The following is a 25,965-nucleotide window of genomic DNA, read 5'->3' as shown; positions in this document are numbered from 1 at the left end:
GGTGGTAATGCCAGCTCCAAAGCAAGATCACTCCAGGATGCTGAAACACCAACCCAACTCCTCAGGTCAGCCCAAGGACAAAAGGACAAAATGGCACCCTCACTGCCATTCCATGTACGAAAGCCACCCAACTTAGCTATTGAATTTTACTTCAGAAGAGGACTGTGTTGTCCACCACATGTCTGAGGGCTGCAGGCTAGCTCAGAGAGCTTAGGGCAGGTTTGTGAGAAAACTGGGAGATCATCCCCAGAGAAATGGCTGTAATGCCCTCCAGCTGGATGACTCCCTGGATAATTCCCTTAAAAAGCAGCCAGTATACCTGAAGGAGCATCTCCACCCCCATCGTTCTGTCCGGACATTGAGGTCCAGCTCCAAGGGCCTTCTGGCAGTTCCCTTCCTGCGAGAAGTGAGGTTACAGGGAACCATGCAGAAGGCCAAATTGGTTGTTGTTCCCGCCCTATGGAACGCCCTCCCAGCAGATATCAAGGAAATAAACAATTACCTGACTTCTAGGAGACATCTGAAGGCAGAGCTGTTTAGGGAAGTTTTAAATGTTTGATGTTTCATTTATTTATATTACAGTGGTACCTCGGGTTAAGAACTTAATTCATTCTGGAGGTCCGTTCTTAACCTGAAACTGTTCTTAACGTGAAGCACCACTTTAGCTAATGGGGCCTACCGCTGTTGCCGCGCTGCTGCTGCGCGATTTCTGTTCTCATCCTGAAGCAAAGTTATTAACCCGCGGTACTATTTCTGGGTTAGCAGAGTCTGTAACCTGAAGCATCTGTAACCTGAAACGTCTGTAACCCGAGGTACCACTGTGTTATTGTTATTGTTATTGTTATTGTTATTGTTATTGTTATTGTTATTGTTATTGTTATTGTTATTGTTATTGTTATTGTTATTGTTCGGTTGAGAGCCACCCAGAGTGGCTGGGGAAACCAAGCCAGATCGGTGGGATATAAATATAGTATTATTATTATTATTATTATTATTATTATTATTATTATTATTATCAGGCTACTTTTTATTTAAAAGAAAGCCCACACCACTGAGCGAATGCTACACGTCATGCAACATCTACTCTGAGTCTTCCTTTCCTATATAATGAGTGCTTCAAGTTGCCACTGGCAATCTCAATCATATATCAACCTCTGTTCTTATAGTTTATCTCAGGATTGATTACAGGCAATTTCTTCCCTTCATTCCAATGCGCGACCTCTTGATTGGTTGCTTTATTGCTCAGGACTGTGCGCTGGCATAGAGACATTTCTTGCTGAAGCCTATATTTGTTGCAACTGTTTTGGTTTTTGTTTGTTTGTGTAACATTATTTTTGGCCCTAAACTGAACAGAAGTAGCGGGAGTGGGGGAGAGAGAATGACAGCAATAGCTTTTGGATGATGATGCACTTCAAAAATTATTTGTGCTCTCTTGGATCAATGAGAAAAGGGCTCTGGAGGGCAATAATATCTCCTATGGTGCATCAGAACCTTCCCTCCTTTGTGTATCCACGCATAATGTTTACAAAAGAGAAGTTTGCCATAAACCAAATGATTTGCTCTGTCATCGGTGATTCCAGTGGAGATGTGATGGCAGAATGACTGGAGCAAAGGAGAGTGCTTAGCTTGAAAACCCAGTGAAATGCACTCAGTTCTGCAGACTGCTCTTCAATTGCTTCCGTACATTTTGCAAATATTTGGCCCATATGCTTTTTGGAGCTGTCAATACTGGTGAAAGATTGGAATCAAAAAGTACCTGAAGTATGTTAGTCCATTTGTTGCCAGACCAGTTTAACAAAGAATCCCTATATGACAACATCTGGAACACCTGGTGTTGCTGGAAAATGAATGCTTAAGTTAGATTTGCATAGTCTTAGCTTCTAAAATGTGACTGTCTCTGAGCTGCACTCCAAACTAAAGAGACACCCGCAGCTATTCTGCTATTGAAGGGTGGCAGATATTGTTGGACTAAGGCTCCATCCATTCCTGGCCATGCTGGCTGGGGCTGATGGAAGTTGGAGTCCAGCTATATCTGGAGGGCCACCTCTGACCTATTGAGGCTGTTCAACATCACCCAGAGCCCTGTTAACTGAAAAAGTACATGGAGTGATCTGGTCTAGTCCAATCCAAATGAGATCTTATGTCTGAAGGAAACCCTTGTTCCTTACCGCCAATAATAATAATAATAATAATAATAATAATAATAATAATAATTTATTTATACCCCGCCCATCTGGCTGGGTTTCCCCAGCCACTCTGGGCGGCTTCCATTAAAACACTAAACACTAAAACACTAAATGGTTGTTGCATATTTGCTGTGCAGGTTGTATGAGGCAAAGAAGGTTCTGATTCAGGTGGGCAGAAGAGAAAGATCTTGCCCCATCCCTCCACTGCCCCTGCCAGAGTGGCATAGCCCTCATATGGCAGCACAGTTGTGCCATGTGCAGTAATGTTAATAATAATAATATTTGTATCCCATGTAGCACTAACAGTCCCATCAGTGCAAGGATTTCCAGGCATGCAACAGCACTCCTCCGTCTCATCCCCCTGCATGCACCCCCATGTGCTCCCCAAATGTGCTCCAAAGGATTGGGGGAAACCCCATAACAGATTTAGGGGCACTCGGGGGGAGGAGGGGGGAGTCCCATTACACAAGCAAATATACTTGCATGGATGGAATGGTTACTTAGTGCTACGGAGTTTCCGTGCTCTCTGGCACTCGTCACAGTGTCCCGTTGCGCCAGAAGTGGTTTAGTCATGCTGGCCACATGACCCAGAAATCTGTCTGTGGACAAACACCAGCTCCCTCGGCTTGAAGCGAGATGAGCGTCACACCCCATAGTCAAGATTGACTGGACTTAACCATCCTTTACCTCTTTCATATTGAATATAATCCTATGCATCCATATCACACCTTATGGGTGTTCAAAGTGCTTGGCATTGTCCTCATAATAATTCTTACAACAAACCTGCATGGCAGGCCTGTGTTATTACAGAGAGGAATAGATGGACTAAGACACAGAGAGGTGGGATTTTAGGAACTAAACTATGGAAGCTGCACACTTACTAGGGAGTAAGGTCACTTCCAGGTGACCTGTTTATTGAGCATTCATCCTGATTTGTTTGCAGAAATGTTAGACACCAATGCATCAAGCAAGTGTTGTCCCACACTTTCCAGTGCATTTTCCTATCACTTTCCTTACTGCAAAAATTCTGATGTGTCGTGAAACCAGGTTTGTTGCACAATAGCTCCGAATCGACTTTAATGCAGCAACCTGAATTTGCCAGTATATCACCCAAAATTAGTGACAATCTGGAAGTGCCCTAAGTTCCATTGAAAGAAGTGGAACTTACATCCAAGTAAAACTGCATAGGATTTTGCTGCACATGGGTCTCTGCATTTAATGTGCGCTTAAAAAAAATATAAGTAGTAGCCACTGGGAGGCTGACCTGGATGAAAATTGCTCCCCTGGAGCTGCTCAGCAAAGTTCCCACTGACAACTGTTTTAGAATATGAGATCTTTTATTCTGCACAGTTATAATTCAAAATTTTTAAAAAACTGAATAGCAGAAAGGGAAACAGACTGAGCCAGATGGTGGCTCAGGTAGTGGCTGAGCCAGGGTTTGAGTTGCTGGTCTCAATGTCATTTCAGCTGCCAGTCCAGGAGGAAGCTAATATTGCTCTGCACTTAGAATCTTTTTAAAAATATTATGATGTCCACCCAAAGTGGTTAAAAATGGTTATGTGAAGCAGCCACATTCAAGCTGCAGAAAAAAGAGGCGAATAAAGAGAATATTTGAATTGTAAATGTCAGCCAGTGTCCTATTGCATCAGTCCAGAACCCACTTCTTAAACATTCAGATGGCATGAACTAGCTATCGTGATTATATCATTACACAACAAATAATGGCTTCTTCTGGCTAAAAGGAAGCCTTTGCCACTATGCATGTGGGGAGAAATCAAGCTGACTGCTCTGTGTATTTATTCCTCTTCTTCTGAACTTGTTGTTATTCCTGTATTTGATACTCCACAGCAGAGTCTGAAAGCTGCATTGCAGACAATCAGATCCGCCTTGCCTGTTTTAGCAGGTATCAAGCTCAGAGCCACACATATTGCTTGGATTACGTCTATATCTGCTTGCTGCAGCTCGGATTCCCTTAGGACTTAATTATTTCTCCACAATGTGTTTTTTTTAGAGGCAGGACAACTTTACCCCATCGGTTTCATGGCATCACCTATACCACATAAGCCACACTGCATTATCCACACAGCAAAAAAGAAAATTGCCATTAGGACACAGTATTGCACATAAACAGGATGCTGGCAGGATGCCTTAGTTAAAAGATTATTGAATATCTTTGTGCATCCAGGGAGACTTTGATAAGACCTTTATCACAACGACTTGTATCCTCAAATCTTTTTTTAACGATATTATAATCAGGCGAATGGGAAAGTCCTAATGAATTAGCAGCTTGTTGTATGGACAAAAAATGATCGGTTCTCCCACAAACCACTTTATGTGCAGAGACATCTTGTGTCCTCATGTGTACCCCATTGTGGATATGCACTGTGTGCCACTGTCTACGGGGTTTCCCAGTGTCTTTAGAGCAGCCTCCCCAAACCTAGTGCACTCCAGATGTTGCTACACTACAACTCCCATCATTCACTGCCATTGAACATACTTGCTAGAGCTTATGGGAAATGGAGTCCAACAATAACTAGAGGGCAACTGGTTCTGGGAAGGCTATTATTATTATTATTATTATTATTATTATTATTATTATTAACCTGCCCTCCACCAGCAGGTCCCAGATGTGTCAGATCTGGAACTTTGGAGTGGCCCTGAACTGAACTGTGATGATCCATATAGAGTGATTTAGAGCCCTGATGACCAGATAGAGAGATTTAGCTCTCAGGCCTGAGGTTCCCCAACCCTGGTGTATATACATGTCTCAACTGAGGACAGCACATCATGTGCGTCTGATGTAAGTGGGACACTAATCCACAAAAGCTTGTGCCATTAAAAAATGCATGAGTCTTCTAAGGTGCTACAAGGCTCCTTGGTGTCTTTGCTGCAGCAGGCAAACACAGTTGTTTCTCTGGATGCTGCACTTTTAGGAACTGCATGAAGAGGAAACTTTCACCAAATGTGGCTTTTTACATTTCAGCAATGCACATTACATTCCAGTGCTGGGAAAAGCCAGGTATGCTGGATGTCTCCCATCTGTGCCACTCTTAAAGGTGCAGGATCCGGTCACCTCCAGGGCACTTCTACATCCAAGCTTCCAGATCTCCTTGTCTTAAGGACGAGTCTTAAGGCTTAAGCACTGACACCTCTCTTATTAAAAACTGATCACTTGCCCTTTCTAAGTTTGCCTAAGATTAGCCAAGCAGGATTTGCATAGCACAAGCAGGATTTAGGAATATGATCTCCCCCTGTGCCAGAGGAAGGTTCATGTGACTGCAGAGAATTCAACATCTGTGTGCCCTTGCGACTGGCCTCTGCAGGGATGCGAACACCACACCCTGCGCCGGCCACCGCTCTGGTCGGTGCAATACGTACTGGAACACTGCCTTGCAGATTCTTGTGGATGTTCTCTTTTGGGATTTGTGCCCTTACCACACACATTAAATGTTGGCACATTGCTTCTGGGCTTCCCACATTCCCAGTCATCTGTTAAAATGGCATTGTGCCCAGTCTCACTTTCAAAAGTTGCAATGGAAACTCACCAAGCATACACAGTCAAGGCAACCCGGAAAACACAGAAGGTTCAGTGTCTTGGAGGATTAGAAGCCTAGCATATGGAGAGCAGAAGAGCTCTTGCAACTAGAGGCAGGAAATGTTTTGTGTCAGAGCATATGATGCAGAAAGCAAGAAATGCAAGTCACCTATAGCAGTTCCAGAACCCTGTGCGAGAATAACCATTCCATCTGATGCTATTTTCAGTATCATTTCCAGTCCTTTCTTAAGAATCCCTAATATTCTGTTTGCCTTTTAATTTGACATTTTGCACAGGTGTTTTTCAGAAAGTGGTCCCTAATTATTCCCATTCAGACGTTCAGGAGCTGAAGAGGATCCCTCTCTTTCACAGGCCTCTGCCATCTCAACTTTTACATGGAGGGTTGTTTGTTTGAAGGCAGGCGCCTTACGCCAGTGTTTTTCAATGCTGGGCCCACAGCGGCTGTTGGATGACAACTCCCATCACCCCAGGCAACTTAGCTAATAGGCAGGGATGATGGGACTTGTAGTCCTGGTTACTGAAGCTTGAAGGACGCTGCCTTACATGACTTCCACACCTTATGTCAGAATTCACCAGCTCACCTGAGAGAGAGCTTGAGAGCTAACCCAAATCCACAGTCAAACAGGCTATAAATAAAAAGGAGCGCTCTTTCTCTGTTTCTGTGTCCATCCCACCTCCCAGAAAAACAGAATCTTTCTGCCAGTTTTCAGAAGTCTCCTTCAGACTGACTCACAGTGATTTTGGGAGAAGTTGACCTTTTGAATTTATGTATGAAGTGACCCGATCTGCTCTTCTTGGACTAAAATGCAGCTTTTATGCTTCTCCAAATGTTGCTATACTGCTGTCAACATTTTAAACCCTGAAGAAAAATCTGTACCTGCTGCCTTGCGGCACATCTTCGGGAGGCTAAGAAGTAAACCCTACACAAATCCAGAGTAGAGTGCCTAAGATGGTTGGATGGCATCTTGTACACCTCCTTCTGGCAACTCCTGCAGCCAAGCTGGTGCCAAACAGATTGCTCTGCTTTCCTTTGGACCACATCAGCGAGGATGAAAGTGAGGGTGGGGGAGTCTTGTTGTTTGGGCACCCCAGGACCTACATACGCACTGCCCAAAGGTCACTTCACTACTGCTAACACAGCAAAAACAACACGGGAGGCAGCAGTTATGAGTTACCGGTCTCTGCAGCTACAGCAGGTGCTGTGATTCTCCAGCAGTTTGACTTCACCTCCAGAGGTGCACTCCATTGTTTCTTGAGACAGATGGATACCAATGATACTGAATTTTAATATGATGTGAACTGCCCTTCTGTTCCAGATCTGACACATGCGCAGCCCTGGTAGAAGCAAAGGTAACTGTACAAAGGTAACGTTTACATTAGTTGTCCCACCCACTTTTGCCTCTGCCCCACCCACCACTGGCATGTGGAGTCCTAGTAGATTGTCCTGAAGGGAATGAAGCCCTTGGGTTGCAAAGGGTTCCCTGCCCCGGAGGGGACACACTGGTGTGGACAAGGGGGAGGGCTTTGACAACAGAGGGCTCAGAATAGCAAATGCATCAGTCAGTATAGCATGTGAGAATTCATGCAGAGCTTGTTAAATGTACACAAAATAAGCGCCGTGATCATTCACAACAGCAGGAATGGGAGGAATTCTTCCTCTCTGAATTAGGTCCTTTGTTAGACATGACCCAACAAACAAGGATTGACCAAAAAGGAAAGCACCACCAATAGCTAATGGTGTAAACCATCTTGCCCAGGTTACCTCACCCCTGTTGCATCACATCATCTTATTCAATGCACTTCTCTCTCTCTCTCTCTTAAAATGGGGAGAGAGTGTCTAATTTTCAAGCTGTGACTTTGCATTTTGTGCAGAGGAGGTGGCAGTATTGGTATTGATGAGAGCAAAGGGAGGAGGATTCCTGAACATCGCTGACTGCAGTGGCAGCTGCACTGCAGAGCAACACACTTAACTCCTTCAGAAAATAACAAAGGTACATGCAAACCAGGAACACTGAAACAGCAGCTGTCTGGAGCATTCACAGCTCTCCCAAATGGATTCAGAAGGTCTTGGTGTGATTTATAGTTCAAAATTACTGTTTGTGTACAGTATGTGGACAAGAGAGAGATGCAATGAGAGTATGCAAGAAATGCAGAAGAAAAGATGCATACATGTCCTCTTTTTTATATATGGCTCAAGAGCCGGGTTTGATCCAGACCTGCTACAATCTGTTCACAGCTTTAGAAGCTTTAACAAGCAGATTCGCTGGAGGTGATTAGGCATCTAAATAAAGTATCTTTAATAGTGGTTAACATCACACAATTCTAGTCTGGTTAAAAAAAATAAATCCTGCAGTTAAAGGGATATATGCATATCCCAAGTCATACTCCCTGCAGTTACTGGTCAGAACAAATTTTGGTGCATTCATTTCAATGGTTCTACTCTGAGTAGAACTTAGATGGATTCCCAAGAACCTTATGTTTCATTTTATGAACCAGTAAAACTGCCTTCTCACCCTCGTGGTATCTCTAAAATATAAGGTGCCCACTGAAATGTAGGTTTTCTGTATGCTCACTGGTGACATGATATGTGTGACCTGTACAGATGGCACAGTGGAGGCTCAGCCCCTGTTTGTCCCAAGTGTGCATGGAATTCCCTGCCATAGGGAAATAAACAGAAGTTGCTTTCAGCAATAGCAGATCAGACTCTCTCTATGTCTTCAGTATGTTCCATAGTCTTCCAGTCTCCACATGGGGTGGGAGAAATCTGGATTTAATGTTCCTCCTGTCCACCACAAAGAGAAACGATGGCCCAAGGAAGGTGGTGATTGGCAGGAGCAGGATTCTGCACCAGGCTGGAAGCTCAGGCAAGGTCAAGGACTGCCTTTGCTGCCGCATTCAGAAAAAGGCAAAGAATCTTGTGGCACCTTAAAGGCCAAACAGATATATGCCACTATAAATATGTTAGTCTTGAACATACCATAACACTCCATGATTATTATTTTCCTGCAACAGACCCTGTGGAAATTTTTGCAGGTTACAATTACAATTTCAAAAGACCTTCAATCAGGGGTTTTGCATTTCAGCACCATGGTCAGCTGAGTTCCGCAGCCTGAAAGCGAACATCCTGTGTGGCGAGGAAACTAATATTTTAAAAGGCAATTCCATCTCTCTCTCTCTCTCTCTCTCTCACACACACACACACACACACACACACACAAAATCAATGCTTGCAGCCAATCTTGAGAACTGTTCTCAGAGGTTAAAAGGTTTAATACAGATCTCTGATGTAACCATTCTGTCCAGCCGTTACAGAAATGTTAAAGTGCAAAATTCCCAGGCAGTTTGTAGGAAGAGTCTGTAGAACTTTAAAACTAAATATCAGATATTTGGCTAGCAGCAATATTTGCTGAATCAAACAAAAAAGTACTGATTTGATGAATTTCCTGGTAGGTCTCCTTAATTATATACAGTATAGTTGTGTGTGGTCTATGAGACCTGAGCATCATTGCTGTTATCACCACCATTATTCTACTTAATCTCCTCAAGACTATAGTGGTACCTCAGTTTAAGAACAGCCCTATTACAAACTATTTGGTTTAAGAACTCCACAAAACCAGAAGTAGTGTCCCGATTTGTGAACTTTACCTCAGTCTAAGTACGGAGGCAGAAGGGTGCAAGGGCACCGGTGGCGGGAGGCCTCATTAGGGAAAGCACGCCTCAGTTTAAGAACGGTTTCGGTTTAAGAAAGACTCTCCACCCTGGAAGAGAGGGGAGTGGTTGTGGGCGGGAGCCCGAGCTCCGCCCCTAGCAGGGGGCGTTAGCCCCCTGCCTCCCCCACTCACCTGGCTGGCGCCTACGCCCATCGGCAGGCACCCAACCAGGTGCCTCTGAGGGGGCATTTACAGCAGCCTATATGCTGCGGCGCCAGCCCCTCCTCGGCCTCACTCTCCGTCGTCCCGTCGCGAGTCACCCACCCTCCACTCCCTTTGAGCTCAGGGTCTTAGTTTTTTCCTTGGCCTTGCTATGGACCTTAGGTTGGTCACCCCGGTTGTCCAGGGGGCCTGTTAGGAATTTTTCCATTTGGCATTAGGCTTTTTGGTTTTTTCGCCTACCTCGTAGCAATCATCACAACTTTTGTGGTATTGGTGGGTAGGTTAGGCATTGGAAAAATGTGTTGTGGTGTCGAAGAGCTAGGTGTGGCCATCGCCTATGCCTTCAATTTTTTGGGTATTCCGTTAAAGGAATCTGGCGGTCGTGTATTCTGTCCGATGCCTGCTTGGCGGGAGGCCATGGCACGACCCTCGGTGACATCAGGGGAGAGCCTATAGTTAGATTAGCATCAACAGGCTCCACCTACTGGTGAATAAACCCTCCTTGTTTTAGACATCCAATGCCTAAGCCAATACCTTTTCACTGCTGTAATCAATAAAGTTGTGGCCTTTTCTTGCCCATTAACCTTATATCACGTGTCCTTGTGTATTCATTCCACATTGCGGGGGTCGGGTCCTCGAACCACAACAGACTTCCGGAACAGATTAAGTTTGTAAACCGAGGTACCACTGTACCATAATTTAGCTTTATGCAAGCTGATGAAATAAAGATAAAAGTAACCACCATACGCAATGTTGTCAGCATACAAAGTGTCATACAACAAATGCAACACACAGGCAGAATGCTACTCCAGGGAATTACAGTCAATAGTTTGAGAACAGGGAAAATAACAGAAGGGGAAGAGAGATAGAAGATGAGATAAGGATAACAAGGGATGCATGTGAGTAAATCCAGTTACTTGTGTGTGGCATATCAGTTTTCCCTCAGGTGTATCCTTTGACTGCCAAAAAGACACAGTTACGATTATATCATATCTAATATTGTGTAATAACCACAAAACCCCTTTCTCATTGCACTGTGTAACAGTACCATGAAGTAGAAGGAGACAAAATGCGGACTTAATGCAAGTGATCCTATGGGGGAAAGCAATGGGAGGGCCACCCCCCTTTTAGTACTATTGTGGTCTGGCCCTGATTTTGCAGCAGTGGTATGATCTCCAGACAATGGGCAAAGAATGAACTGGCACCACTGGAATAGCTAAGTAGTAGGGGAAGGAAACCTATTCACATTTTTAGGAAAAATTAAATGGGCGAGATGTGTGTTCTAATGCTGGGAGTGATGCTGCGTGCCTATTCTACAAGTAAAATATATAAGTAAAGGTTCTTCAAATGGCAGGACATTACTTCAGGTGAAGGCACAATGCTGCATGGAAGGGCTACATAAGCATTCATGTGGCAAAGCAGATAAGCATTCACCCTTTACAAAACATATATATATAAACTTTAAAAATAGTTTTCAAAACCACACATGCAATAGATGGCAGGGAGAGGGAGACTGTGCCTGATGTCAGCAATGGCATTTATTTTCATTCATTTGAAGAATTTCTTTTTTCTTTTTTTTAATTATATTTTATTAATTTTCCATACATTCAATCCACATTACAATTTCTATTAAATTTTCCATTTTTGACTTCCTTCGGCTTCTCTGCCAATCATCCAAATTCAAACTTCTTTAATTACACATTTCCAAATTTTACTATTGCCTTTATACCTACCCCCCACTTCTATTTTGCCTTTTTACAGTATTTCTTATGCTGTTACAGAGCTTCTCTGAATGCCACTAGCATTACTGCATTATCACTTATACATTCCCAGTATTCAACTAATTTTCCCCAGTCCTCGATGAACTTCTGATCTCGTAGATATCTTCATCACTGGCTGCTTGACTTGTATAAAGTGCTGCTTCACAGATAGGAGTCATTCTCAGCCATTATGTCAAAGAGATAAACTACCATTGCTGAAAAGTCCCCTTCTACACAAGTATTGAAAAGGCAGGAGCCCTGTCCTCGTGTGCATCTGGCCACCTGGGGAAAAGGGAAGGAGAGTTGGAATTCACAGGCTTGGGTTGTCCACCCTTTCTCTATTTGTGTTGGTGCCTAGCATTCCTACTACCACAAACATTAACTTGCCCTGCAGGTCACCAGTATAACAATCTATCAAACATTTTCCTGCAGCTGGAATAGACTTTCACATTTCTCTAGCCCAGCATACCAGCTTACATCCTTTGAAAACATGTTGGATTCATCAAGCACAATAGTCTTCCCTTCAATATTTGTTCCAAGGCTTGATTCAAGATTCATTCAAGTTTGAAGCAATGCATTCTGTGTGCAGCATGCTCTCTCGCATGTTCACTCAGAACAAGCCCCTCTGTCTTCAATGGGGCTTACTCCAAGGAATGTGTGCATAGGTTTACAGTCTTAGAATAACCAAGGGCAAAAGGGTGAACGTGAAGCCACAAAATGGAAGTCCTAAGTGCTAAGAGAAAGAATATTTCCTTCCAATACTTTGCAGCTTTCTTTTTTGCAAGAAAAGGAGCAGCTGCTTAGTGAATTGAGCTTATTCTCCTCTTGTATAAAGCATGCCTTTAGGAGACGCGTTCTGATATGGCCGTTGCTGGTGCACAGGAGTCAAGAAGCAAGCCCAATAGCTAAGGTCAATGATGCCGCAGATGGCAAAGACTCATACCTTATTCATGGTGAAATGCTGGATAGCTTTGTTACATTCAGCCTTGTACAGGTCTAGAGGGCATTTGACTTTAAAAAAGAAAGAACGAAAAACTGAACGCTTTACAATTCTGCAGGTAATGGCTAGCTCTTCAATTCCATTCCCAGTTGTAGTGGATCAATAACTCTACTGCCGTTTTCTTCCGTATTCAGGTCCAGCTCTCCAATATTGCAGCATGTATCAGGAGCAAAGGGAGATTTGTTTAACAAACCCTAGTTAACCCTAGGCATTTGCACTGGTTTATCAGACTGAAACATGGTATGAGCTCTATGTGATATCAGGTTGTTTTGTGATTAGCCACCATTTCGCCTGTATAGCTTCTGTGTCTCCAACTGGTAGATGAGGCTGAAATTCAAGAGGTGCCGTTTCCCCTTCTGTAGCACTATGACAAGAAAAGTTGCATCTGCTGACTTGTCTTTCATGCTATCTTCAAAGGCACAACGTATCTGTCTGTGTTAAAAGTGGCCATTCTGTGTGTGGCGTTGTGCCACATTCCCCACTGGTCCTGCCCTGCATGTCCCATGATACTTTTGTTAATAATCCATTCTGTGCTCATAGAGTGAGTTATACTAGCAGCCATAAGTAAAGGAGAAGAATGTGCTAAGTTCACAGCTACATAAGGCAGCCAGTGATGGGGAAAGAAGCCTGGGCTCTTACACCTTTAATAGTTATGCCTGCTGAACTTTCCCTGTTCTATATAACTATTAAAGATGCAAGAGCCCCTCTCTTCTTTTGTATTGCTGACCACCCTACTGTGGTATCAGGCCACCTGCCCCCCCCCATTCTAAATCCTCAATTATCTTTCATTCCAGAAACCTATTGGCTACCCTATAAAACAATTCCAAACTCTTTCCATTTAGTTCCCTTAGCGCCCCCTTCTCACATTTCAGAATGGCTTGCAGCTCATGAATACTACATCTGTTAACTAGTTTTAATAGTCATCCTCTGTCCTCTGCAGACCTGCAGAACTGCGTTTTGCTAATGGACCCCATGCTAAAACTGTCAGGACTCCTTAGGGGAGGTCCTGACAGTTAAAATGATGCCAACTGTGATGAGTGTGCCATGACTATGCACCCTCAGTCTCCCCACCCACACCCCCACACCCAAGATGTACTGTAAGCCAGCCAGCTCTGGACAAAGGGCAGCTGAATCGTCTGCCCCATCTATGACAACGCACTGTCCAAAAGGAAGTTTTACATAAGAGGTCATAGGCCACACAACAACATGAAGGAGGTGATCTGCATAAGGCATGCAAGGGCACAGCTGTTTCTCCCAGTTAATGTCCTTCTGTAGCAAATGCTGCTACATACTTGCTGGAGGACCTCAAAGAGGATCCCAGGACGCTGGCGTTTTTCTGACTCTCAACGATAGGGAGCCAACCCACGGGTGTTACTATAAGCATGGATCTTTGGCACAAAGCAGAGCAGAGATTGGGAAGAATCTTTGTAGGCTGAGAGAGCTTTTTGCATAGATATGAGCCACTGTTGATTGGGATGGGGGTGGGGGATGAATGTCTCCTGGGCATTGAGTTTGACAGTAAGGAAGGAAGAGCTCAGAGAAGGAAATGCCCAGAAAGTAGGTCACCTATCACAAGCGTTACCAGCCAGCCTGTGCTCGGTGGGGGGTCAGCTGTTCTCTGCAATCAAGCTCATTGGCCATGAGCAACCACTGTGCATTGTAGGGCCGAAAGGCCTTTTGTGTAAGCAAAGGGAGCCCTTTGTGTTTGCCTGCCAGAATAATTAGCCTGCAAATATTGCTGTCTATTTTAAATTATGTAAATGTGCCAAACTGCCTTGTTAGCAGTAAGACATAGATTACTGACTGCATTTCCATGTATTTGAAGCCTGCTTTTGCTAGTGCTTAATAGCTCGGCTGTTTACAATAATTACCCACACATCTTGCAGACTTGTCCTTACATTTCTCTGAGAGTGGGGCTCGGCAACTTAATGGCATGGTGCAAACCCCTCGCACTAGCTTGCGGTTCTCCATTTATGATCACATAATCCAAAAAGAGACACTGAAAACAGAGGCCGCATCCCTTGCATCTCTGTAAACACCCATGCGGGCATAATGGTGTGGCTATTGGAAAGTAAGCAATCAAAATTATTTTTAGATATCCATTTCAATCATGGATCACTCCTGATTCACAGTTCAGGTCAGGTATAGATGTATCATTTCCTAAAACTTCTCTCTCTCGATTTCAAAGCACCCTACAAATTACTATTACCTGTTGTTGTTGTTATTATTATTTATTAAATTTCTATACCACCATTCATCTGAAGATCACAGGGTGGCTACAATATATAAACGCAGCAATATATGGCACAAAAACAATACCCCCCTTCCACACATACACAGTTTAAAAGGCCTGGGAGAAAAGAAATATTTTTGCCTAGTGCCTAAACATATGTAACAAAGGCACCAGGTGAACCTGCCCTAGGAGCATTCAACAAGCGGGGCACCACTGCAGAAAAGGCCCTTTCTCATGTCACCCTCCAGACCTCTTGCGAAGGAAGAACATGAAGAAGAACCTCAGATGACGATTGCAGAGTCCAGGTCACTTCATATGGTGAGAGGCAGTCCTTGAAGTATTGCGGTCCTGAGTCGTTTAAGACTTTGTAGGTAAAAACCAGCACTTTGAATTAGACCCAGAAGCTAATTGACAGCCAGTGCAGTCAGGCCAGAATTAGTGTAATATGCCCAAACCGTCTTGTCCTGGTGAGCAACCTGGCCGCTGAGTTTTGCACCAGCTGAAGTTTCCGAACCATCTTCAGAGACAGCCCTACATATAACATACTGCAGTAATCTAACCTAGAGGTTATCAGACGACAAAAGTTAGGCTGTCCCTGTTCAGATAGGTGCAACTGGGCCACCAGCCGAAGCTTACAGAAGGTGGCTGTGTTTCAATTCGCACATTGCTTCGGGAAGTGTTAATTGGGTGGGTCCAATTTTCATGTGAACTCAATCAGTTCCCCCACTCCCTGGACCCCAGGGGTTTACCGCTCTTGCTCTCTTTTTGAAATGCGGCACATATGGAAGCTCTCTTACAAGAAAACTGAGGCTAGCACAGCTTCTTGCAAGGCTGGCTGTGTAATGCAGCTATAAAGGAAAATAACAAGGGTGGTCATGAATATATTGGAGCATTTGCCACACACTGTCAATTCAAAGCTATTACCTAGTGGATGTATTGAGCGCTGACCAGGTTCCATCCTATTAAACTAACTGGTCCTGACAAATGCTGGAAGCATGAATCTTCCTGAGACTTCATAATCACTTTGCTATGGCACTGCCCCAAGGTCCCCCCCCATCCTGTCTTTGGCAGGGTTTTTCTGACAAAATCAATTTAGGAGTAAAATCAAAACTAGTGACCATGTTTTCCTGCTGGCTAAATGCCACGTTAGTGGAGTTTTTGTCTGCGCCCTCAGCTAATAGTATCCACAGCCTCACAATCCATTGCCTGGCAGAGGCACCATTTAGGGATGACATGGGAGGGACAACCTCCCTGCCTCCCCCTTCCATTGCAGGCCACATGTGAACATTGCACACTATCGTTCTGATTTCACATAGAGATTTTGCTGAGACTCATGGTTCTTGGCTCAGAAATAAGAGTCTCTGGGGCTCATAATGCTCACCTCACATTATAACTGTGTGTTCAACTGCTTTTCAGATGTCAGTAGCCTTTGGCAATGCTACATTTCCTGCTTGTATACTGTATATCAGCTGCTGGAGGGGAGGCGGGAGAGATTTCCCTCCCTCTTGTCACTGCTGGAATACCATCAGCCTGGGTAAGGAGGAAGCAGGATTTGAAGGTGGAAGGGAGGAATGAAGGAGGGCATGGGGAGAGACTTGGAGTTTCATGGAGTCACAATAGTATCAAAACAGATTCAGATTGATTTAGATTAGGAACGGGGGAGAAATTCTGTTTGGGTTTTAATGTGAACCTATCTAATGTACATTTTCCAAAACAATTTGCATACTAAAACACTGCTAACCTTTGAAATCCGCAGCTCTGAATTTTGTGATTCAGTTGTCCAACCCAACAATGTGTACAGAAATATGTGTATAAGTTAAAAAACAACAACGATGCCACCATATATTATTAAAAGTAATATATAAAATGCATTATATCAGGCAATATTGCATGCAGAAATGTCTGTGTTGGAAGAAATTTGCACTAAGTTGTTGATCTTCAGATATTTTGTAAATAATTTAAATGGAAAATCAGGAAATGAAGAGGTTTTTATTTATTTTTAAGAAAACACTCACTTCTGAATGTTTTCCTGAAAATTAAGAGGCAATCTTTTTCACCTACTTTTGATGAAACTTTTTAATTGTGCTCATGAATGTTAAGGTACTTACAAAAAAATAGAGAGAAAACAGGAAGATTGCAGTCACCAACAGAACATTAAGGGCTGAGGGGCATGACCTGGAAAGATCTTCTAGCAAATCAGATGAGGCTAATGTTAACAAGTTGCAGAATTTGTTTTTTTTTAATGAATATTTATTAAATTTTCCAATTTTATATAAACACAAAAAGAAAAAGAAAAAGAAAAGTATTAAAAACAATTCAGTTTCAATAACAGTCTTTCAATCACATGTTTCTTTGACTTCCTCATACCTCCCCTTCTTGTTCTCTAGTTCAATTTGTTAATTCAGGAAATCCTAATCTTTTAACATTCCTTTTAGAATATCACCTTATTTTCCACTCAACTTTTTTAAATTTCATAACAAAAACAATTATAATCCCCATTATCTTTATCATAACAGCTAGAGACCACCAAAGTTCAATCCAACATCTTTTCAAAGTTCATTAATTTTATAGTATTTCTGTAGATATTCCTTAAATTTCTTCAACAAGTTGCAGAATTTGAACAAAGTTCACTAATTTTCCTGCTGACCAGTTTGGTTCAATCTTTAAAGCCAAAGGACCCTTTATCTAGTTCTTTGGTGTTTAGCTTCTGACACCAGTTGGCCACATTATTATAAGACTGGGACTAAATGACTTCCCAGCATCCCATTCAATTGGGTGGTGGTTCTTTATTTATTCTATGAAACTCATATCCCGCTCTTCCTCTCAGAGGAGCCCAGGGCAGCTCTTGATTCTCAAAGAGAAGATTCACAGCCCTGAAACCTGCAGGCCAGTTTTGGCCCAAGCACATCACTTTGCAGGTAAATTAAAGGTGAGATGTTTCCATGAGAACTAAACAGGAAGCAGGAGATAGCTTTTAATGGCTGGCCTTATCAATTGCCAGCAAATATCTGAATCTGGATGCCTCTTTCTCCCCTGCCAGTTAAGAAATATAGTAATCCAAATGCCTGTGTGAAAACAAAGGTGAGGCAACCTATAGTTTAGAATTGGGAAACAGACTGAGAAGGCTGAGGTTTGTCTCTGTAAAAACATATTGGTGGTGTTCCTCTAGAAATCTGATCTGATTTTAGATCATCCTGAAAACTGTACCCCTATCAATGTTCAACTTGCATATTTGTTAATAAATGCAAATATTAGCCAAATCCCTCAAAGGAAGAGCTGTCTGCAGTCCGACTGCTTGTTGCGGTGGTATAAATCTTTGTCCCCTTTCAACAGTTCCTGAATCTGTTCTCTTCAATGTGCTATGTCCCCATTACACCATCTGGTTTGCATCTGGTTTGTGATGTCTTGGAACTGAGTAATATTCCAGTAGCCTGAAGCAAGTGACAGATATAACTCATCAACACTCCAGTTTGTAGGGAGCTCCTTGTCCTGGCTTCAGTCCATGAAAGGGTGTGTGTGTGTGTGTGTGTGTGTACATGCCTATAGCAGGCACTGGCGGAAGAAGAGGAGTGTGGGGGGAGCACACCACCCCCGGCAGCGTGATCCCTGTGGGGTGCCATTGCAGCTGCCCTCCCGGCTGTGCTGGGTGCCACGCCCCTGCAGGCAGCATGTCATGCCCCCAGGACACGCATCATGCCCCTGGGACGCACACCAGCCCTGCCCCCACCTGCTCTCCGCCCCCCCAGTGCCGGAGCATGAAGCTCTGCCACTGATAGCAAGACCAACAACAAATATAATGTTTGAATATAAAAAGTGGCGATGGGCTGGCTGCTATTGCACAGCCCCTCCAAACACAGACGTAATTGTAGGTGTCAGCCAGTGTTAGCCAGAGAATAAAGTACTGGCCTGGCCTATTTTCAACTCTCAGATTCACTATCATGCATCACTTTCAGCTTCAGTTTCCCTTCTGTGTGAAGATATTATGCTGCAGTCCTAAACATTAAACCCAGCAGAATTTCCTTCTGAGAAAGCATGGATTCTGCTATCAAATAGCCTACCTCACAGGACTCTTGTGAAGGAGATTGAGGTAAGTGCTACAAAGTACTCTGCATATTGAAAGCCTGTTTACTGAGAAGTCTCATTAGTTTCAATTGGGATTTCTGGTAAGTATGACTGTGTCAAGGGCACAGCCAAGGAATGCACACGACAGAGAGCTAACTCTTTATTGTCAAAGATAACACAGCTCTGGAGACCTAGGCACACCAATCCAGCATCTAGGCAGCTATTCCTAGGTCCGTGCTCTATGGAGCAGTTGCAGCTTGCAGGTGGAGTGATAAAGAAAGCTAAAAGAGAGGTTTTTGCAAATGGACAAAGATGAAGTGGTCACCTGGAGCTGTAGTTGCTGGGGAGCAGCAGTGCGGTTTGGAGAGATCTGTGTGTGCCACATGATCTGTTCTCCGCCAAGCTATCCTGCTGCCTTCAGATGACATGGAGGGCAGTGTCCCACCACCAGTGTTGAAATAAGCTCCAGCTGCAGGCCAAGTGGCTCCTGTAAATAGACTAGAGGGGAGCACTATCAGAAGCATCATTGGAATTAGGCAGGAAGGTGCCTAATATTGCCAAACCCTTGGTCCGTCTCACTCAGTATTGTCAACAATGAGTTTCAAACAGAAGCCTTTACCTACCTGTAGATACCAGGGATTGATTGGACATGGGGACTTTCATACCTATGCTCTGCCACGGAGCTATAATCCTTTTCTGCACCATAATATCTTGGGTGACCCCTGGCTATACCCTAAATGAATGGATAGGGTTAGCAATGTGCGAAAATTCGTAAGTTGTTTTGGTATACAGATCTATGCAGCTTGCCATGCTCCGTGACCTAACAAATCAATAACAATTTCCCTTGAAAAGTTCTTATCTACACATGTGCAGCCAGACAACCAAAGCCAGCTGTTTTGTAGGCACATCCACAAAGGTAGTTTGGCGTTAGCCTCTTCAATGATAGTCTAGTTTGTTGCTCTGACTGTCACCAGATCACTGGGCCATGCAGCCTTTCATTTGATGAGTCTCTTTCTTCTCTTTGGGGGTCAGAGTTTTTACTCACATCCAGCTATCCAGCTATAAAACTGCTTCATGTTCCTATACCAAATCAGACTACAGTGGTACCTTGGGTTAAGAACTTAATTCGTTCTGGAGGTCTGTTCTTAACCTGAAACTGTTCTTAACCTGAGACACCACTTTAGCTAATGGGGCCTCCTGCTACAGCCGTAGCACAATTTCTGTTCTCATCCTGAAGCAAAGTTCTTAACCTGAGGTAATATTTCTGGGTTAGTGGAGTCTGTAACCTGAAGAGTATGTAACCTGAAGCGTATGTAAGCCGAGGTACAACTGTATTGGTTCATCTACGCCAATATTTTTTATTTATCAGTCAGAATTCATATCCCGGTTGATTGTAATAAAACCTCAAAATGGTTTACAATCAAATAAAATAAACATTAAAAGAATCAATAACAGACAGTTTAAAAACAAATATTTTCCACCAGGGTGTTGCCAGCAGCAATCCAGAGTCTCGAGCAGAACAAGGCCTTTCACACCCCCTGATTCTTGATCCTTTTCTTAAGTGGAGATACCTGGAGTGCAACCTGGGATCTCCTGTATGCAGAGTTGTGCTCTGCCATTGAGCTATAATTCTCTCCCCATTCTTGGACAGTCACCAAGAAAGCTAATAAAGATTGAACTGGTTCCAAAGCTGAGCCAAAGGGAGTTTGCCTGCTACTGGTTAAGAGTTCTTCCAGGTCACTGACAAAGCTGGAATATGGTATTCATGTGCAGCCTAGCACACTGATTGCTAAAGAAATATAAAAACGAGCCGCGTTTGCACCAACTAACAATAAAATGCTGGAGAGCACAGGGGCATAGCGTGGTGGGTGCCAGAGGGGCCATGGCCCCAGAAGGGGATTTTTGATGAGGCGTGAAGCCTCTAGGAAGACAAGCACACTGTAAGCATAAGAAAAGCAAGAAAAGGAGAGGCAATGCCATGGTTCCCATCAAGGTACATGGGATGAAGAAAATTGGCTTCAGGTAAGAAGATGGCTGAGATGTGGCTAAAAATGTGATCCCCTCTTTGAAAATGGGATCACCACTGCCAGTAGCAAGGGGCATTTTATGTGCCTCCACCTCTAATATATCCTCCTCAGAAGCAGCTTCCTACATATCTTGACTGAATTAGAAGGCAGACAGTGTTGCCTGGTGCATCTTTCCTGACTACTTGTTTGCTAAGATGATTTATGGTGCTGAGGGTAAATAATGCAGTGTGTGTGTGTGTGTGTGTGTGTGTGTGTGTGTGTGTGTGTGTGTAGGGTAGCTCCCTTGAGAGCCTCAAGCTATGTCATGAATGCACATAGCCTTAATTTCTCCCTTCTCCTTTGGTCTGCCTGGCTCTGGGCCCATGGCAAAAGCAATGTTGCTAGCCAAACTTTTGTTTTTGTCACCATGGAGACTTAAAAACCATTTCCTCTGTTTTGACTAGGCTGACTTTGACCAGTGCTGTTCATATTTCCTGTACTATGCAAGGGCGGAATTTGGAATGTAGCATACATCTCTGCATCTCGACTATGTCTCTATACCTCATGGTTATGGAGATAAACCTAACCATTCTTAAGCCCAGTGAGGCTTCTAACTGCCAGGGGTTGGTGCTTCAGTGCTCTACATAGATCCTTTTCCCCTCAAGTTTGGCAGAAACCTAAAATATATGAAAATTAAGCAAATTTGCTTAATTTGCTTAATCTGTACAGGTAGCTTTGATTGGTGAAGAATTTATATAGACCAGACACTTTTCGTAAACCCATGTAATTACTGTTTATTCATATCTGAAACAGATTTCTGAATAATTTATAGGCTTTATAGGGAAACATGTTTGCCTTTTGTTAGCGAAGTATCCCTTGCTTCAGAACACCAGAGTTTTATGAAACCCTATAAAATATTGAAATGGTAGACAGTTTATAGAAAACAACCACCTTCCTATGGCTGCATGCTCCATCTGCCTTCTACTTGCTTCTCACAAGCTGCAAATGAACATTTCTAGTGCTTATTAAATTCCATATTCCCACTACACCTGAACCTGGAAACTGTGACTTAACCACAGTCACTGATCTCATATCCTGGTTTATATTCTGTAGTTAAGGCTATAGTGTCCCTGTTCACATGTAACAGGAAACCGTGGTTTAACCAACACCAGAAGTTTTCAGTTGTTGTGCATGTGAGAAGGGAGAAAGGAAAGGCCCAAAGCCAGCACAAAACATTGAGTCTAACAGACTGCACCACGGCTGCTTCCGCCCCTCCGCCTCCTTGCCACTGCCACTGCCTATTTTCCTCCCAACCATAATGTCAGGGAACTGCCATCGGAGCCAGAGGGAGAGGGAGGGCTCCAGAGGGGTTCAGGAGAGCGTCCCGGGAGGGAGAGAAGCAGCCCATCTGCTGGGGAAGGAATTCAGCGTAGCACCAGTGGAGAAGGGGGGCAGATGGGGGAATCGGCGAGGTGGCTCCATGACTCCTCGCCGGAGACCAGCGGGGAGAGCACGGATCCTCCGCTGCCCACACCCTCCCTGCGCAGAAGGCTTCCGCACAGGGAGAGTAGGCGGCGACTAGGCGTCAAAGAGCTTCTTTGCTGGAAGAAGTTCAAGAAACGCCCACTGACGGATTCTGCCAGCGATTGAGACAGCCACGGGTGAGAGGCTGTCCAGACAGAAAGGGTTCACCCAGGTAACCTAGCCAGGTGTGGTGTCGATTTACGCACGAGCAACCCCTAGAACCACTACACATAACTTTGTCTCCTACTGCTTGCTGGCCTTTGCTGGATTCTGTCAAAGCAGCTGCAACACAGACATCCCATTCTTCACTCTGAAGGAGAGGTCCAACCTCAGAGTGAGGAATTGTTCCACCCAGAGAGGGTCTGTTCCATCAGTGCTTTGTCACGATGATGGCAAATTGCTGTTTCACATTAGTGCTAAAGGGAGAAGGGAAGGGGGAAGGGATGGAGTGAGAAGGTAGCAGCAGGACAGAGGGAATGGTGGTGGTAGTGTTGACCAACCAATCAACTGCGGGGGGTGGCTGGCCCTGAGGGCAGTGTGTGAGAGGGCAAATGATCTTCAGCCCCCTCCCCTTCCATCAGCTGAGCCCTTTGGCCAACCCTGAGGAAGTACATGGACACAAGACTTGTCCTTGGCCTAATAATCCATGCTTTATTAGACCAAGTTCATTGTGTCTGAGTTGGACTATGGTGTACAATCAACTGCCAAAGAAATCTATCTTGCCACCCCGTAAACCACCACAGAGCAGCTACCATTGGATCATATTCTTGTTCACTTACCTCTGGGATCAGCTGGAAGCATCCACACGCACAATCTGCATTCAACAAAGGCTCTCCTCTCATGGTCTGGAATCAGGCAGGCACAGCAGAGCTCTTGGAAGACAACAGACTTTATTATTTGCAACAAGACTGTGAGCTATAGCTGACCAGAAAGGAAGCAGAGGAAGTTTTATGGAAGGACAGGAAATGGGATCCTCAGACAACTTCTCTGAAAGGCATTGTCACATTCCCGAGCTCCAATTATATTTTGCTATTGTCGAAACCTTCCTTGGGTTACATTGGTTTACCCTGCCTATTTGTAAAATAGTCCAGAAGGGTAACACAGATATCAGGGAGAAGGTATGGAATGATCAGAAAGACAACTTCTAAGGCCATAGTGGCCAGTGAAATGGAATGGGAGGCCATTCTGATGCTCCTACCACCACATGCTACACCAGACCAAGTTCCCCACACCTCATACCTCCCTCTCAGTAGGTAGCAGCAACTCACTGTGTAAAGAAGCCAGGAGAGCAATGGACTCACTGGCTGCTACTGCACCAGGGTTGCCTACCTGAAGACCATTCCTGTATTTCCAATACAACAGGAGATAGGTCAGCTGTGGCTATTCCTGCTGGTTCCTTCCCTGAATGACAGAACCAGAGAAGGAGTGAATGGGGCGGGGAGAGTCAAGTTATTTCCCACTGAATCAGGAACTTAAATGCATAAGTGCAGATCACTGGGTGGCATCCAGACAGTCACTATCTCTTCACCTAACCAACTCATAGGTTTCTTGTAAAGTGGGGAAGGATCATATATACTGCCCTGGGCTTCTTGGAAGAAAGGAAGGATATCAATGTTGTAAATAAGCAATGGCTTCTCTTATGTCCTCACTATAGTTATTTCCAGGCTCCCCCTCTGTTTCTCTCTGCACATTCATTTGCTCATTTGCTTATTGGCCAACATGAAGGATTCATTAGAAAGGCCTATTCAACTTGTAATGAGGCCCTTAAATGATTTCTGTAGCTAATGTTGACTTCTCATCAGGAATGAGTTTTCCTGTGGGGATATACTAGCATTTACATTCACACAAGCAGAAGACACAGAGGTCCATGCATATTAAACAAAACAGGGGACTGCCTACAACAACACCATCCCCAAGAAGAAAAAGGCTCTGCTTGATAAGGTGGATATTTATAGTGCGTGTATTTAATGATGAAACCCTGCATGTTTTGCTCTGTCTCTGTTCATTAGGGGTATCCAAAGCTATGCATTAAGGCAGGCAGTTTCATAAAATGCTTTGGAATACATATAGAAATTGGCATATATAATTTGGACCCCAGATTATGAGTAGGCTTTTATCATTATATCATGCAAGAGAAACTCATATTTGTAACAGCTGCGTTTTTAAAAGTATTCAAACATTTATATTTGCAAATGCCACCTACTAGAAAGTTGGGGGATCCTTTCTTTCCATTGGGAAAAGATTCAAAAATGAAACAGAAACTATGAGGTCCAACAATAACAGGGTCCTTGAAACGTTGATCTTCAGGGAATTCCTTTTAGGCAAGCACTGAGACAATTGCAACATCTTAGCGGTCACAGGCCACATATCTTGGTGCTCAGCATCTACAAATAGACTGGATATTTTAAAAGTTTTGATGTCAGCCATTCCTACAAACAAACACATTCACGCTACGCCAGCCTGGTATTCTCCAGATGTTTTGAACTACAACTCCCATTAGCCCTGGCGAGCATGGCATTTTTTGCAACCAGTAGTCTGATCCAATCTAAGCAGGAGTCACACTACGGGCAGCACTTGTTACATGATACCGGGGCTGGAATCGGATCTCAGAAACAGATTGTCTTATGTGGCATTGTGCCAGAATTGGGATCCAGTATCTATTTGTCCCAGATCTGTGTGCTGCTTTGCCAAAGCAATGGCTAATGGATCAGTATAAAAGTTTTAAAACAGATGCTGGGGGGGGGGGTGAGAAGCAACAGGGAGGTGGGAAACCAAAGTAGATGTGTCATGAAGACTTCCCTGTAGCTCGGGGTGGATGAACCTGTCAATTTTCAGTTTCTCTCTGTTTCCCATTTTTTTCAGCCTTAAGTACAGTTCTGCACATTTCCACATCAGTTTGCATTTTTTTAAATTCCTCATGAATATTCATCTGCAAATGCCCCCAAAGGCACACATGTTCGTATGCAATTTTCCCTAATAAACACCTCTTTTCCAAAGTAATTTTCCCTAATAGAGTTTCTTTTTAATGCCATTTTGACTCATATATGCATTTTAGGCACATTTTACTGTAGTCCGTGGATTTTTGCACACATTACTTGGCTGGAGAATTGCACTGCAAAATTCAGAGAAGTGCGAATGTTGAAGGGTGGCTGTATTTTGGTTCATGAGTTGTTTTGGAAAGGGAATATTAAGAAGGTTCACCATAAAATGCAAAGTGAATTGACTTGCTCCCTTATACTTTCTTACCTGTACCTTCCAACATGGCCTGCTGCCCAGAGCTGCAATGGAGGACATCATCCTGTCCCCAGCAGTAATATAAGATCCAGGTGCCAGTCTAGATGGCATCTGTATTTTAAATAGGAAGGGAGGAGCCATCTTCTCTGCCTCAGGAAACAAATATTTGGAGCTTTAAAAACTTGGAAGTCAACACTGTCTTCAAATCCCAAGGAGGCTTCATTGTTGAAAGTGGACAGAATTGATAAGATATGCACAAAATGGTTGGCTTACCTTACAATGAACTGCTTCCAAGGTTTTGCAATCACCTGGTGCTCCAACATTGGAAGGGGAGAAATCATCTTCATCAGCTAAGCAGCGGGTTGTTGGCCTACATTCCCTGTCCCTCCTTGAACTTTCATGAACACTAAGCAGACCTCTACAAAGACATCTGGGCTGGTTTTACCCATCAATTGCTTAAATGTTCTTTTTGTTTCCAACTGACACTAATGCAATACACCTAACACCATTCCTCCCTCCCTCCTCCATATTC

Source organism: Podarcis filfolensis (genome assembly GCF_964270895.1).
Source record: "Podarcis filfolensis genome assembly, chromosome: 6".
NCBI lineage: Eukaryota > Metazoa > Chordata > Lepidosauria > Squamata > Lacertidae > Podarcis > Podarcis filfolensis.
This window is presented reverse-complemented; position numbering follows the sequence as displayed.